General features: G+C 41.3%; 1 pseudogene; it reads right to left on the reverse strand.

Moving 5' to 3' along the window:
- Positions 1–248: 248 nt before the first annotated feature.
- Positions 249–7,625, reverse strand: LOC108524304 (pregnancy-specific beta-1-glycoprotein 4-like; annotated as a pseudogene).
- Positions 7,626–7,630: the final 5 nt, after the last annotated feature.

Genomic DNA, 7,630 nt, shown 5'->3' on the forward strand with positions numbered 1-7,630 from the left:
ATGTTTCTCATTTAAATCTGAGAAACAAATGAGCAGAGGCTGGAGATAATTATGTCTAAAAGACAGTGGGGTACAGGGAGCATAAAGGTAAGGGAGAAAGGGAACTGCAGGAATTAGTACTGAGAAGCAGGAGTTTAATGGAGGAAGGAGGAGATCCAGTCCCAGATACAGGCAAATAAGTATTTTCCATCTCCCAAGCATGGCAGTCAGTGCTGCAGGAAACAGGACAAGAGAAAAGGCCATCATACCTGCCAGTCTTCCTGAAATACAGAAATGACATCATGGCTGCTATATCGGAATAACCCAGGATAGATATCCTCTTGCTGAAGGAGCTGTTATGGAAAGAAAGAAAAGAAGGAATGGAGCTGATGTTATTTTACTGGGTGAAGCCTCAGGAAAAGCATGTAACATGAGATACTCTATAATTGTTTCTTCAAGGAATACATTATTTCTGTTGGAAAGTTGTTGGGAGATGGTTATATTCTTGCAGATTTTTTCCCCTCTCACCATGTTTCTAAGTTGGTGATCAGTCCTCTGTCAATTCTCAACAGCACTCGATTTTCAGAAAGCTTTCAGGTGGGAGAAAGACTGATTGCTATTTTCTATGTGAATAGAACTTTCCACTTTTCCACCTTTTCATGGTTGTATCTTTTCTCAGTGTCTCTGTGGTGGTAGCCATGAATGAGACCCTGCCAGGTCTTCATGGCAGGCACATGATTGACAGAAGGCCCAGGGCAGTGCATTTCAAATTCACCAAGTCCTTTGCACAGAAAGCTTCCTTCCCATAGGCTCCCAGCAAGGGTGTGAAAGCAAGCCTAGTTCTCTGAGGCTCTGTTTAACTTTAATGGGAAACTGGTGGGAGGACTCCCCATCAGCCATGCAAAACTCTCTTAGAACTGTATTGATACCTAAAACTCCTTGCTCTTTCTTTTCACAGGAGTCAGCTTTGCATAGTGGTCTGTGAGTTCTCACATACTACCTTCATGCCTGCGCCACATTCCCTCAGAGGTGTCTTCCCTGATAAATTATCTTATATATCTAATCCCATCCTGGATGCATCTCAGTTGGTAAAAGTAACATACCAGGCTTGATTCTTTGCCCTTAGATTTTCCTTTCTCTCCCACAAGTAGTCAGTAACCATGTCCTAGTGTTTTATGTGTTACCTTTTTTTCTATATATATATGGAAACAGGTACTGTTGAGGGGCACGTACTATGTGCCAGGCCCTTTGCTAAATGCTTTACCTGTACTTCATTTAATTCACACAGTAACCCTGTCAAGTAGATATTATTTCCATTTTGCCGATGAAAATATATAAGCTTAGAGTAGTGTAAAAGCTTCCCTGGTGTTGTATGGCTAGTAATAGGTGGATCTGAGATTTGATTCTGGGACTATTTGACCTCAAGGCTAATGATGATGGTAGTAATATAGCAGCTGACATTGATTCGCCTGTGTGTGGCATCTTGTTTCATTGACTGCATGAAACCTTTAAATGAATGGTATGAAGTAAGCTGTCTCGTACTTCAGGATTTGAAAGAAGAACAAACTAAACCCAAGCACAGTGAATGAAGGAAACAATACGGATTAGAGTGGAAAAAAATAAAATGGAGAATGGAAAAGAATACAGGAAATTAATGTAACCAAAAGTTGATTCTTCAAGGTAAAATCAACAAAATTGACGACCATTCAATAGACTGACTAAGAAAAAAGAGAGAAGATTAAAATTACTAAAATCAGAAATTAAAATGGAGTCTGAAGATGATGGGTCATATTTTAATCCTAGCACTTTGGGAGGTCACAATGGGAGGATTTGTTGAGGCCAGGTGTTTGGACCAGCATAGGTAACCTGGGGAGAACCAGTCTCTACAAAAAAAAAAAAAAAAAAAAAAAAAAAAACCAATTAGCTGGGCATATTGGCATGCATCTGTATTCCTAGTATCTTGGGAGGCTGAAGAAGGAGAATTGCTTGAGCCCAGGAGGTTGAGGCTGTGGTAAGCCATAATCACACCACTGTATTTCAGCCTGGGCTAGCCTACAGAGTGAGAGCCTGTCTCTCTCTCTTAAAGAAAGAAAGAAAGAAAATGAAGTGATTACTACCAATTCTAATAAAATGATTATGAAATTACTGGAAATAATTGTCTGCCAATAAATTGGATAACCTAGATGAAATAGACAAATTCCTAGAAAACACAAAATATGAATAGAACTATAATCAGTAATAAGATTGAATCAATAAAACATTTGATGAAATTTAATGTTTTTTCACAGTAACAACATTCTAACTAAGAATGGAAGGAAATCACCTCAACATAAAGGCAATATGTGAGAAACCCAATGCTAACATCATACTCAATGGAGAAAGACTGAAAGCTTTCCCTGTATGAGCAGGAACGAGACAAGGATGCTGCTTTTGACATTTCTATTCAATGTAGTATTGAAAATCTAGTCAGAAAATTAGGCAATAATTTTAAAAAAGACATTCAAATTGGAAGAAGTAAAATTATTTCTGTTCGCAGATAACTTGAACTTATATGTAGAAAATCCTAAAGATGGAACAAACCTATTAGAATTAATAAATGAATTCAGTAATGTTGCACAATACAAAATCAACATTCAAACATCAGTCGTATTTCAATACACTAACCATGAACAATCTGAAGGGAAATTAAGAAAAAATTTTAATTTGTATTAATATCAAAAAGAATAAACTATTTAGGAATAAGTTTAACCAAAGAGCTGAAATGATTATACCTGAAATCCATAAAATATTGCCTAATGATGACATCAATAAAATGAAAGATATTCTGTTTTCCTGAATTAGAAGACTCAGTATTGTTAGGAGGACAGAGCTACCCAAAGTGAGCTGCAGATTCAACACACTTCCTATCAGAATCTCAGTGACATTTTTGCAGAGAAAGAAAAATCTGTCCTAAAATTTACATTGAATTTCATGACTCTAAATAGACAAACAACCTTGAAGAGGAGGAAAGAAGCTGCAGGATTCACACTTCCTGATTTCAGCATTTACTACAAAGCCCCAGTAACCACTACAGTGTGGTACTGGCATAAAGGAGGACATAGAAATTAGTGCAATAGAACAGAGAGCCCAGAAAGAAATACTTGCATATATGGCCAAATGATTTTCATCAATTGTGTCAAGATCGTTCAAAGGGGAAAGGACAGTGCTTTCACCAAATGAATTGGGAAAGCTGGATATCCAAGGGCAAGAATGAGTGGAACTTTAACCTAACAACATATACAAAAATTAACCGACAATAGATCAAAGATCTAAATGTAAGAGCAAAATCTATACAACTATTAGAAGAAAGCATAGGAGAAAAGCTTCATGATACTGGATTTCACAATGATTACTTGGTTGTAACAACAAAAGCATAGGCAACAAATAAAATGGATAAATTGTACTTCTTAAAAATCAAAACCTTTTATATATCAAAGAATAGTATCAAGAAAGTAAAAAGGCAACCCATGAAATGAGAAATATATTTGCAAATTGCATGTGGGATACAAAATTAATTTCCAGAATACATGAAAAACTACAAGTCAACAACAGCAAACATCCAAAAACCCAATTAAAAAATGAGCAAAGGATTAAAATTGAGTTTTCTCCAAGGAAGATATACAAATATCCAGTAAGCCCACAGAAAGTTCCTCAGCGTCACGAATACTTAGAGATACGCAAATCGAAACCACAATGTGACACCACCTCACACACTTTAGGATGACTTTGATAAACAACAACGACAACAACACAAAACAACAAGTGTTTTCAAACAGATGGAAAAATTGGAGCTCTAGTGCATTGCTGATGAGAATGGAAAATGTTACAGCCACTGTAAAAAGTGGTGTGGCTGTTTCTCAAAAAATCAAACAATAAATTACCATTTGATCCAGCAATTCCACTTCTGGACATATTGCCTATAGAATTGAAAGAAATTTGAACAAATATTTGCACATTGATGTTCAGAGAAGCATTACTCACAATAGCCAAAAATGGAAACAACGGAAATGTCCATTGAAAGATAAGTGGGTTGGCAAATGAGATATATCTATACATCGAAATGTTATTCAACCTTAACAAGGAATAAAATTCCAATACATCGTGCAAAATGGATGAACCTTGAAGACATTATGCTAACTGATATAAGCCAGACACAAAAGGATAATTATTATATAATTCCATTTATAAAAGATAGAATAGCGAGTTACATTGAGAAAGAAAGTAGAATGGTGGGTGCTAAGGGTTAGGGGGAGAAGGGTTGAGAGTTACCGTTTCTTTTGTGCAGAGGTTTGATATGGTAAAAGGAAAAAGTACTGGAAATGGATAGTGTGATGGTTACACAATACTAAATTGCACACTTAGAAATAGTTAAAGATAAGTCTTATATTAGATATATATAAAGTGTCCTGGTAGTCTTACACTCTATAAATACACACTTTTTGGTATTGCCCCTTTCCTGCCATGCAGAGCCCCAGAGGTGAATCTCCCTGTTTCTACAAGTGTGCATCACTCACTGTCCTCTGTGCTGTGTCCCACGTGCTGTGTCAACAGTCTCATATAGCCTCTGACTTCAGAGCCATGACACAACTCAAGAGCCTGCCCCGAGGCTTCCTCTCTTCTAATTTCCCTGAAACCTAGCCTTCACTTCAACTGGCAGTTCGATTTAACCGAATTCAGGAGAGGCCACCAGGACTCTTTCTCCACACATGCTGGTCCCACACCAGATGGAGTCAGGAAGGGCCAGTCACTGGAGAAGCCCAGAGCAGAGCAGGCAGCAGTCTGAGCTGCTCCTCTCTCATCCAAGGGGCTTCCTCCTCTCATTTGGGGGAAAAAATTGAGCTTATTTCAAAGCCTCAGATGTTCCTTGTAGCTCATGGAGTAAGTAAAAGAAAACAAAGAAGTGGTAGAAAGGGATGTGTTGGTGACAGCAAGAAGCAACTTGATCTTGAGGACTCTCCTTCTTGTCCCTCTATGAAGACTCTTCCACCACATAGGGCTCAGGGCTGACAAAGTCCCCTCCCTACCTTTCTCAGGCTGGACACAATGTCAGTCATGAGAAAACAGAAAAACAAGGAGAAGAGAGTCTGTAGAGACAAATTGGGAGGGTTCAAGAGTAGAATTTAGGATTTGCTTCTGCCCATGGGACACAGGCTGGGAATTAAAATGTTTTCCTGAGTCTTCTCTGAAAGCCAGATAGACTCTACCTAAAACCCTATTGCCAGTGATGCAGGGATCCACTTACCAGAGACTCTGATCATCTTGAATATGGAACGTTCCCTGCCAGTGGTTGAGTTATGAGCAGAGCAACCATAGATCCTGGTATGCTTTGTAGTAGTTTGGAGGATAAAGAGCTCTTGTCTTGATTGCAGAAACTTCCCATGCATTGACCAAGTATACTTTGCCGGTGGGTTAGAATCCGTGAAGCAGGACAAGTAAAGGTTTTCTCCTGATTGGTAATCGGTGAGTGAAGGGAAAATGCTGGGGACATCTGGACCAACTGGAGTAAAGAGAATAAAGCCACAGGTGAAGTCATCCAAGGGAGGGGGATGCTCCTGGTCTCTTAAAGGGACCAGTGTCCCTCTAAGCCAAGACACACCCTCAAGGCCCAGCCAAACCCTTGTGTGTTCACTGAGACGAGGCCTGAGGTATTCATCTGTTTCTCCCATCACAGGCCATAGATGCCAAGTCTCCCATGACAAAAGCATCCCCTCCCCTTATATTCTTGGTTGAGGCNTCACTGCAGATGCTACCAACTTGATCCCGTAGTTCACATTCATAGGGTCCTGTGTCATTTCTTGTGACATTGGCTAGAATGAGGATCCTGTTTTAACCAGGTTGCTTTAGCATGGGACTGACTGGGAGGCTCTGACCATTTACCCTCCACATGTAGATGTAGCCCTGAGTCTTAGGTACACAGGTTAAGGATACATCATTCTTATTTTCCATGGGGTTGAAGTTGTTGCTGGTGATGTAGGGCTTGGACAGCTCAGCTGGGTGGATAACAGAAGATTGTCCTGTGTGGCACCTTTGTTTCCTCCACAGGCATCCTTCAATCAGAGTTGGCATCTCCCACCTCTCAGCCCACCCGAGTCCTTGAAAGCCAATAGCTGGTGCGTGGGTCACAAGACAGATGCATGATGATCTAAGGGCTCAAAGACTATGAGGCCACCTGCTCTGTCTTAGGTAAGCACAGACTTTCTCAAGTGTGAATTTACCGGCAGTGTTGGGTCATGGATGGACACGTCAGTGGGAGTCACAGGCCCTGGTACACCTCCCAGTCCCTCTCTAATCAGCTGACTGGCTGGCTCACCTTGGGTTCCTTACCTGGAATGTGCTGGGCCTCTTCTAAATTCCATCCTACTTTGCCCCCCCTAGATGTGATTTCTCTGCAGCTTCCATTTCCAAGGACCTTGTAGAGATGAGTAGTAATGGGACTTCCCATTGTCCTGAAACCCTAAGATACTGAACAGCCTGGCCTGGGACTGGATGTTTCAGCAGAAATAAGACAGGGGAGACCAGGGTCAAGCCTGGAGGTCAGTTCAATCCTCAGGCAGTGGAGGTACAAGGTGGGGCAGTTTTTTGCAGGTGTTTCATGATGACTTACTTGAGCCAGTGACCTCCAAAGATAGAGCAGAGTACAAGGAATGATGTAGAAAGAGTGAAGGGGACAGGCAAAAGCTGGTGGTTTTGGAGCAGAAACATATTCCCTGTCCTGGGTTTTTTATTTCCTTCTCCTTCTGCAGACAGCAGGTGGCTCTTCCTTGATAGCCAGATAGACTTCACTGGAAAACATATGGCCAGTGCTCCATGGATTCACTTACCAGGAACTATGAGCCTCTTAATTATGAGATTTGTTCCACCAGTAGCTGAGTTATGGTTGAAACAGACATAGACCATTCTATATGTTTTAGTGATTTGAGGGATAAAGAACACTTGTGCTGATTGCTGGAACTTCCCATCAGTCAGCCAAGAATGCTCTGCCATTGGGTGAGAGTCTCTGAAACAGGAGAGCTTGGGGACTTCCCCTGGATGGTAATAGGTGTATGAAGAAGAAATGGTGGGGTTATCTAGGTCATCTGGAGCAGAGAATAAAGTCACAGGTGATGTTGTCAGAGGGAAGGGAAAATCCTGGTCTGTGGAAGGGCTACAGTGACCCTTTGAGCTAAGTCACAACACTGAAATCCCAGCCAAATCCCTGCTTTGTTCACTGATCTGGAGCTTGAGACATTCACCTCTTTCTCCCATCATAACCTGTGGACCCTGTGAGTCTCCCATGGCAAGAGCAGCCTCTTCTCTCCCGTTGTTGATCAAGCCTAAGCCTACTCTTCATCATCATGGCCAGCTTTGATGTCCAGGTTTAAAGGTCTCTGTTCTTGGACCTGAGAGGGACTGAGAGGCCTGGCCTCTGGCCATGTGTATTTGGGATGGCAGCCTGGCTCACAGAGGAACAGAAGATACTCACAGAGGAGATTCAGGGTGACTGGGTCACTGCGGCTGGAACTCACTGGGTTCTTCATTTCACATTCATAGGGTCCTGCAGTATTTTTTCTGACACCATATAGAGTGAGGGTCCTGTTGTTCTCGGACAGCTGCAACTTGGGACTGTTAGGTA

This window comes from Rhinopithecus bieti, unplaced genomic scaffold (assembly GCF_001698545.2).
Source record: "Rhinopithecus bieti isolate Rb0 unplaced genomic scaffold, ASM169854v2 scaffold_83274, whole genome shotgun sequence".
NCBI classification, from domain to species: domain Eukaryota; kingdom Metazoa; phylum Chordata; class Mammalia; order Primates; family Cercopithecidae; genus Rhinopithecus; species Rhinopithecus bieti.